Here is an 8,435-nt window from a genome sequence, read left to right on the forward strand (position 1 = left end):
TATTATTGATATAAGCCGGACTATTTGTATTATAATAAAAGTCACATTGGAGAATTTAATTTGTTTATATTATTATTCTCTTTCTTCTGTTACTTATGTATTTATAATGTATCTTTTATCTATTTATAGGCTGTTTATTTATTTATTATCATAACATATTTGATCATTTATTGATTTATTATTATTTACTTAGTTGTTCATCTAACAAAATAAGTACCTTTTTGGGGAACTATATTGGTTATAATAATAAAATAATGATAAACAATACAGGAAAGGATATCATAACAATTGTCCACTTGACAAGGTGATTAGCGCAATGTCACGTTATATAATAGGAACAATAGCTGAATGGCTAGGATATTGAATTCTTTGGTATTAATCATTGACTGGGGTGCTATTATTAATCAATGGAATCTGTATAATATATATAAAATCAATGGATTCTATAATTTAACCAGATTCTTATCATTAAAATCAGCCACCTTTCTTTTGTATGAAAATGTTTAATAAATCATAGACAGTAACACGGTAACACCATGGCTGTCGAAAGATTTAAAAAAAGTTTAAAATGAAATCACATTTCTAAGCCCCTATATCACTAAACTTGAATGTTTAACATGTTTAAGTATATTGAGGGATAGTTCTTATAGTACTAAGAAGAAAAAAAAGGAAGGAAGGAAGAAAGAAACTTGCGGAAAAAAAAAAAAAGATGGGTTTCCTGTCCATTCAGTCTTTCCGATATCCCGATTTTAGATGAAAAGAAAGGAAACAAACAAATCGGCCCTTCAAAATATAATAATTAGCCCGATTTTAGATGAAAAGAAAGGAAACAAACGAATCCGCCCTTGAAAATATAATAATTAGTCCGATTTTAGATGAAAAGAAAGGAAGAAAAACAAATGAAAGAAAGAAAATCAGTTCAAAACTGTTTAATATTATACAATAACTCATAACATCCATGCTAAAAAAAAGACAAAACAATGTTTTGTTAAAACATGGAATAAAATTAAAAGAAAGTCACTGAAAGAGAGAAAACAAATAAGAAAGAAATATAATTTAATTTTCTAATTTGAAAAAGAAAGTCACCCCTTTACAAAGACCTTAATTAATTATCTAATTAAACGATGCTATTACAGTCTACAGGGTGACCATGCACACGGCATAAAACGACCAACTTCTGTGCTTCCAAATCTGGGTATTTGATATACCCAGATGTGGGCGAGTGAACAGGAAAAATAACGAGTTATGAAGTTTAAAATGAAATATATATATATTATCACTAAACGCATTATATAATGCAATCACTTTGTAAACATGTTTGAATGCTGAACATGTTTGAGTATATTGAAGGATAGTATCTAAAGAGAAAGAAAAAAAAAACACCAAAAAGACAAAGCAATATATTGATAAAAAAGAGGACTAATAGTAATTGTAAGTCAATAAAAAAAAGAAAATAAATAAGAAAGAAATATATTTTCATTTTTAATTTGAAAAATAAAGTCATCCCCTTATGGATGCTATTATAGGGCATGCAGTCTACAGCCTGGCCATACACACGGCATAAAACGACCCACTTCTATGCTTCCAAATCTGGGTATTTGATATACCCAGATATGGAAGACCTATGTGAGAGCGTGAACAGGAAAAATAACGAGTTATATGATGTTTAAAATAAAATATATCGCTAAACACATTATTGCAATCACTTTTTTAACATGTTTAAATGTTGAACATGTTGTAGTGTAGAAAGAAAGAAAGAAAGAAAGAAAGAAAGAAAGAAAGAAAGAAAGAAAGAAAGAAAGAAAGAAAGAAAGAAAGAAAGAAAGAAAGAAAGAAAGAAAGAAAGAAAGAAAGAAAGAAAGAAAGAAAGAAAGAAAACAAATAAGAAAGAAATATATTTTATTTTCTTATTTGAAAAAGAAATCACCCTTTACAAAGATCTTAATTAATTGTCTAATTAAAGGATGCTATTATACAGTCTACAGCCTGACCATGCACACGGCATAAAACGATCAGCTTCTGTGCTTCCAAATCTGGGTATTTGATATACCCAGATATGGAAGACCTATGTGGGCGCGTGAACAGGAAAAATAACGAGTTATGAAGTTTAAAATGAAATATATATATTATCACTAAACGCATTATATAATGCAATCACCTTTTAATCATGTTTGAATGCTGAACATGTTGGAGTATAGGGATAGTATTTAGAAAGAATGAAAAAAAAAACACGCTAAAAATTTTCCACCTAGTAGAATTTGGAAGACATTTGCATACCCTACTCGAATTAACTTTCAAACTTTCAAAATGTATACGGGTCTGTAGGAAGCGGCCATATAATTATTTCCAATTTCCATGCAATGCAAGAATAAGAATTAATATACGAAACTAACTATAAATTGCACACAGCTGACAAATGGAGCAGAAACGGTCAGTGTCAAATTATGTCAATCACTGATTATATCTGGTCTCATATGAGAACTGTTATATCAGGCTCAAATATCTATTGGCCCGTCGGGTCAGCATTGTTGGAAGTTATAGTGGCCCAATTCAAAACAGTGGCGTACCGTGGCCGCCCAACCCCGGGGGGCTGAAGAAAATTCAATTTTGCCGCCCCTTCCTCAACAGCCCGAAAAGGTTGACCCAATTTTTTTCTCGGTCGTTTGAAAAAGTGGTTTTCAGGTGCTATCGCCTTAAAAGCTGCAAATTATGATGTAAAGTACCATTTTTTCAAAAAAATGTATGCTTTATCAAATTTTTCCGCCCTTTTGTATTTACTAATTCTTTTTGCCGCCCCTTTGTTTATGCCGCCCCTGTTTTGGCCGCCCTTCATTTTGGCCGCCCCTGCTTTTACCCGGGGACTGGCGCCCCAAAGCCCCCCCCACACACACACACAAAATACTCGCATGCAAAATCCACTGGCGCAGGGCCACCGGACCACCGCTAAATCTGTCCCTGCCTATACGGGTGAAACTGATAATTTAGTTATTATCAAATTTACATTCTAAAGTTATTATGTAGGCCTACAGGCGAATGCCATGTTGCATTCGTGACGTGAAAATACTATTATTCAACAAAGAATTAGGCCTGATTTATAAGCGCTTCTACCAGGCCATGTTGACCGTGTCCAAACAGGGATTTGCCTTTTAATAATGGAGCACCGCGCAATGCCGTATGTAGAATAGGCATATCCATTGGTATATATTCAAAATAACTGTCAGAATAGTTAGATTGTACCCTTTTTCATAAATAAGTACGTGATTAATATTATAATAAATATAGGTGTGGTGTTTGCTAGAAATCAGTAATTTGCAAAGAAAAACGACAATCAGGGGGTTAGCGACCTTTAATTTATGCAAAATTTACCATTAATGGCCAAGTTGACCTTCCCGTTTTCGGCTTGCGGCTAATCACGGCGTATTATACAATTGTATGACTTACCGAAATATGTTAATAGGCCCTTTAATCAACATCGCCATTGATTTGACAATGATTGACAGACGAGATACATATTAATTATACAGCATAATTATAAATCGTATGTGTCAATCATTTGCATAGGCCTATCGTGATTTGGGTTTTACTTTTTTTTATAGGCCTCATGAAAGAAATAAAGAAAGAACATTATTTATAAATGTTATTTTGAACTTGACAATCTTTTAAAAATTGTGATTTGACCATATAGGCCTAAATGATCATGATAATTATGTGCATTTTAAAAAGAAAATAAAACAAATTTTCCAAATCTGGGTGTGTGAAATACTTCAAGTATAATTATATTGGGGATGAAGGGAAAAACAGAGTGCACCAAAGACGATAGAAACGCAGAAAGAAAAAGAAAGAAGAAAAGGGTTGTATATAAGTTGTTTTGGTGAGACGCGTGACGTTCATGTTTTGTGATATGACATTTACAGTGAGCTCTAAATACCGGTAGTTATCATATAGCATTATTATAAAGTCTCAAATTTATTTTCGACATTCTGCGCTTAAAAATACTTAAAAGTCCATTAATGATGTAGGCCTAGATTGCGTATGTGCGTGTTTAGTATTTGTTTGGCGGGTGTGTGGCGAGTGTGGGGTGAGTGTACAACAGGGGTGTGCTGGTTAGTTTATGTGATGAGACGCTTTTGTGATGCTTTATATGGTGAGCTCAAAATGCATTTTTCCGCATTCTGCGCTCAACATCTATAATACCGCGTGTATGTTTGTAGGATTGGGTGTGGGGGTTGTGTAAGGCGGATGGGTGTGTATTTTGTATTGTAGTTTTGATATGATAAGCCTTGGAATTTGGTGGTAGGATATCCTATGTAATGCTAGAAAGAACCATTTATAGACATGAAAAAGATTTTGCAAAGGCCAAAGAACCATTTTGGGGTTCTTGCAATTTCTCATAAAACACACACTATTCTCTTTTAGCTGTGCTGTAATACCCTTCTCTGATATAGTTTAAAAGGGGAAATGATGTGCACGAAAAAAGATTGAAATACAGAAATAGAAATCAAAGCACCTATATCACGTAAGTTGCGTAAGTTTCGTATAGTTTCGTATTTGGTAATGTTTTATACATGTTCAGGGTGCAAAACAAATCTTTCACAACCTTTCATGATGTTTTCACCCTGTAACATGTATTAAACATTATAAAACCCTAAGAAACTATACGTAACTTTTTTGTATACATGTTGAGGGGCCAAGTGGACTTACGGTCTTCTTGCGCTCAGGTCTTCACTTGGTGAAAGAATCAGAGGCTTTTAGCTTCTCACCAAATGACCCTATCATGCCAGCCTGATCGTGCAAACGATGAACTGGACCACTGGCTTCCAAATCTTGAGTGTTTGATATACCTAGATAGGGAAGACCTATTATGTGCGCGCGTGAACAGGAAAAATAACGAATTCTGGAGTTTAAAATAAAATCAAAACCGGCCCTATATCACTAAACACGTTATTGTCGATCAATTCGTAAACATAATTAAATGCTAAACAAGAAAGATTTCCTTGTCTATTCCGGTGATTTCAAACATTAAGTTGGCCGATTCCAATTGAAGCTTTGACATTGTTTAGACATTAAATAATGTCAAAAATCCGCATGAGGCAGTGTTGAAAAACATTAAAACGATCGTAGGCCTATATGACTTCATCTCTTGACCCCGGCGGCCCTGATTTGGTAAAACGATCTAACTTGAAATTAGGAAATTTTGAGATAAATCCATATCATGGGTAATGTGAGGGCGCTCTTTCCATTGGTGACATCCTCAAATCACCACCATGCCGACAAATAATGAGATTTTTATATTTTCTAAGACATTAGATCCGTTTAATGATGTATTTTATTCAAAAAGAAAAACGGCAAGTGTTCAAACTTAAAAGCTCTTTTTCTCGAAACAGCGATTTTAATTTCAAGTTAGATCATTTTACCAAATCAGGGCCGCCGGGCTAATGACAGTTGCACACCATTATCACATTTAAGGAGAAAAAGAAAGATTGAAAGAAAGAGAAAGAGAAAAGAAAAAGAAATTTAAGAAAGAAAAACAGAAATTTAAGAAAGAAAGAAAAGAAATTTAAAAATAATCAAAGACAGAAATTAAAGAAAAGAAAGAAATGAAGACCTTAATATGGAAAGAAACTTAAGAAAGAAGGACACTCGAGGAAAGAATTGGAGAATTTGAGCTTTTCACCAAATGACCCTGCATGTACGTACTAGGCTATATAGGCCTAATAATATATCTAGCTGTAACCAATGACCGGGGAACTCATCACAGTATGAGGAGATGGTCCAGAACGCCGATGTAACCTGTCAATCTTAATTATGTCATGGTCCTGAAAACCCCCAAAATAGTATGTTTTAGACCATGGTCTAAATATGCACAACTTTGTTCCAATATGTATGCTCCTTTAAGAAAGGACTCACAGGAAAGGATATACAATATAGACTTTTAGCATTTCAAAACTTTAAAAGAAGGACTCAAATCCTCTGAACATGCTGATGAAAGAGTCAGAGGATTTGAGCTTTTCACCAAATGACCCTGTACTATACTACACTCCTCAAAAGATTTAAAAGATCAGATGAAAAATTATCAGCATTTTTGAAAACAAAGGATATGATGATAATATTATTGATAATTGTGCTTGATCTTTCAAAAGGCAAAGTAGCATCGGGCCTAAAATTAGGCCCTATATATATACCGGTATATAAGACTCGTGATCATGACATGACACTCAGCTAAGCAAACTTGACTTTCATGTAGGCCTACGTGCGTTTTTCACACAAGCACGATCCGAAATTATATGGTTATAATGATGCATCCTATCACACTAGCCTATACACAAATCGGATAATCCACTAAGTAGGCCTATTTTGAAATGAAATGCTCAAATAATATTAGTACTAATACAGATATCGATAATAACTTAAAAGCCTGCATGACAAGGTATTAAAGTGAAATAACCCTTCTGGCTATTTTAGTCTGAATATGACATTATCTCTATATTTCACTATCCAACATTTTAGGCCTACCGGCTATTTCATCAAAAGACTCCACCATCAACCTGTAAACCTCGGCATGCATAGATGTAGGCATAGGGAGTGGGAATATTTGTGTGTAGGCCCAATATACTGGTCCCGGGATAGGGCCTATATATATGATAGGCCTATATCAAAATGAATCGATGCACGCAAACGGTACTGTTTCTTGTTTTGTTTAAAAAAAATTGTGTTCTTAACAATTTGCCATTCGTATAGTCTTTGAACGTCATCAGAGCTTTCAACATGATTAAAATATACTAATTTATTTATTTATAAAACGACTGCAAAAAGAGACTAGGTCGTGCGCAAACTAGGAAATTCCCATGAATGCGCAGATGCTCAAAACATAGATTTCCCGAGTTTGAGCATGATGCGCAAACTCAGGAAATCCCAAAAGGACGCAGCTTTTAAGAGCTGCGCATATCAAGGAATTGCTGGGTTTGAGCAGCTTTGGGATGCGCAAACTCATGATATCACCATTTCCCGCATGCGCATTTTTCTGCGTAAACTCATGAAATACGGTATGTTACATACATGTGCATTCTCTTCCTACAGGCTAAATCCAAAATGTATTCACAAAACTGAAATTTCATCAGGGTTGCCAAACCCGCGATTTGGGCGCCCAATTGGGCGATTTTCAACTTCCGTCCCGCGACAAAGAAAGTGCTCCCGCGATTTCGCGACATTTGGGCTACTTTGAAAATCTCACCCGCGAAATGTATTAAATGTTGGGCGATTTGTGACAAAGCCGACTTCAAAACTTATTTTTTTGATCATGATTGCCAATTCTTTCAATGGTCATTCAACAAAAGCACCAAACAAGTAATTCAATAAGCAACTAGTTACAAAACACTCTGTGGTCAGTGTGCTTCCCATAACAATGGCACGCACAGGGAGGGGACTGGTTAATCGCATCACATGTTGTTGCTAAAGACCACTTGAGCTGGAGGATTATCCTTAGAATATTCCCATCTAAATACTCACAAGTGGTTTAAGACGACTTAAGTTGCTTCTTAGTGCAGCGGGGTGCCAAGTTTGAAGTTTCTACTTCAACATAAGGGTTTTTTTCCCGTTGGCGGTTCTTTTGAAATAAAAATGTGTAAACACCTAGTACCGATACCGCACATTTTCTTTTGAAACGGCATGATGATCAAAAGTACCAGCCGTTTTGAATTTGATTAAAAATAGTACATGCACACATTGTTATCACTCAGCTGAAGGGAAATTTTTGTAGGCCTACCCCCCCCCCCTATATTGCAATGAATGTGTTCGTTTTCCTGGTATTTTTTTTAAATAATTTTTGTTCGTTTGTTTATAATTTGTTTCAGCATTTCCCCAAAATTAAAAAGATAGTGCAGAACCCCGTCAAAAGTCAACATTTTATTTTCCTTGCAGTTTATTTTTTTCTTAAATTTTTGAAAATGTTTGTTAATTTTTCATTATTTCAATTTGCAGTTTAAACATTTTTTTTTTCTTAAATTTTATTTTTTTTTACTTTAATTTATTTCAATAATTATTTCCACAAAAATTCACAAATAAATTTTCCTTACAGTAGGCCTAAGCCTATAACAAAAAATCAGTTTTTGTTAGTTTTTTATAATTTATTTCAGCATTAAAAAAAAATAGAAAGGGGTGTAGACCCCCCCCCAGCCGTCTTTGAATTTTTCTTTTTTTTAAAACTTTTTTCATTTTTTGTTAGTTTTTTTATAATTTATTTCAGCTTTTCCCAAAACTTCCCAAATAAAGGGGGTGTAGAACCCCCTCAAATCGACTTTAAATTTATCTTCAGCTTTTTTTAAAATTTATTTATTTAATTTTTTCAATTTTTTCAGTTTTTGTTGTTTTTTTAGAACTAATTTCAACATTTTCCAAAATTTCAAAATAAAACGGGGGTGTAGAACCCCCCCTAAATC

Source organism: Amphiura filiformis, chromosome 18 (assembly GCF_039555335.1).
Source record: "Amphiura filiformis chromosome 18, Afil_fr2py, whole genome shotgun sequence".
Taxonomy (NCBI): Eukaryota; Metazoa; Echinodermata; class Ophiuroidea; order Amphilepidida; family Amphiuridae; genus Amphiura; species Amphiura filiformis.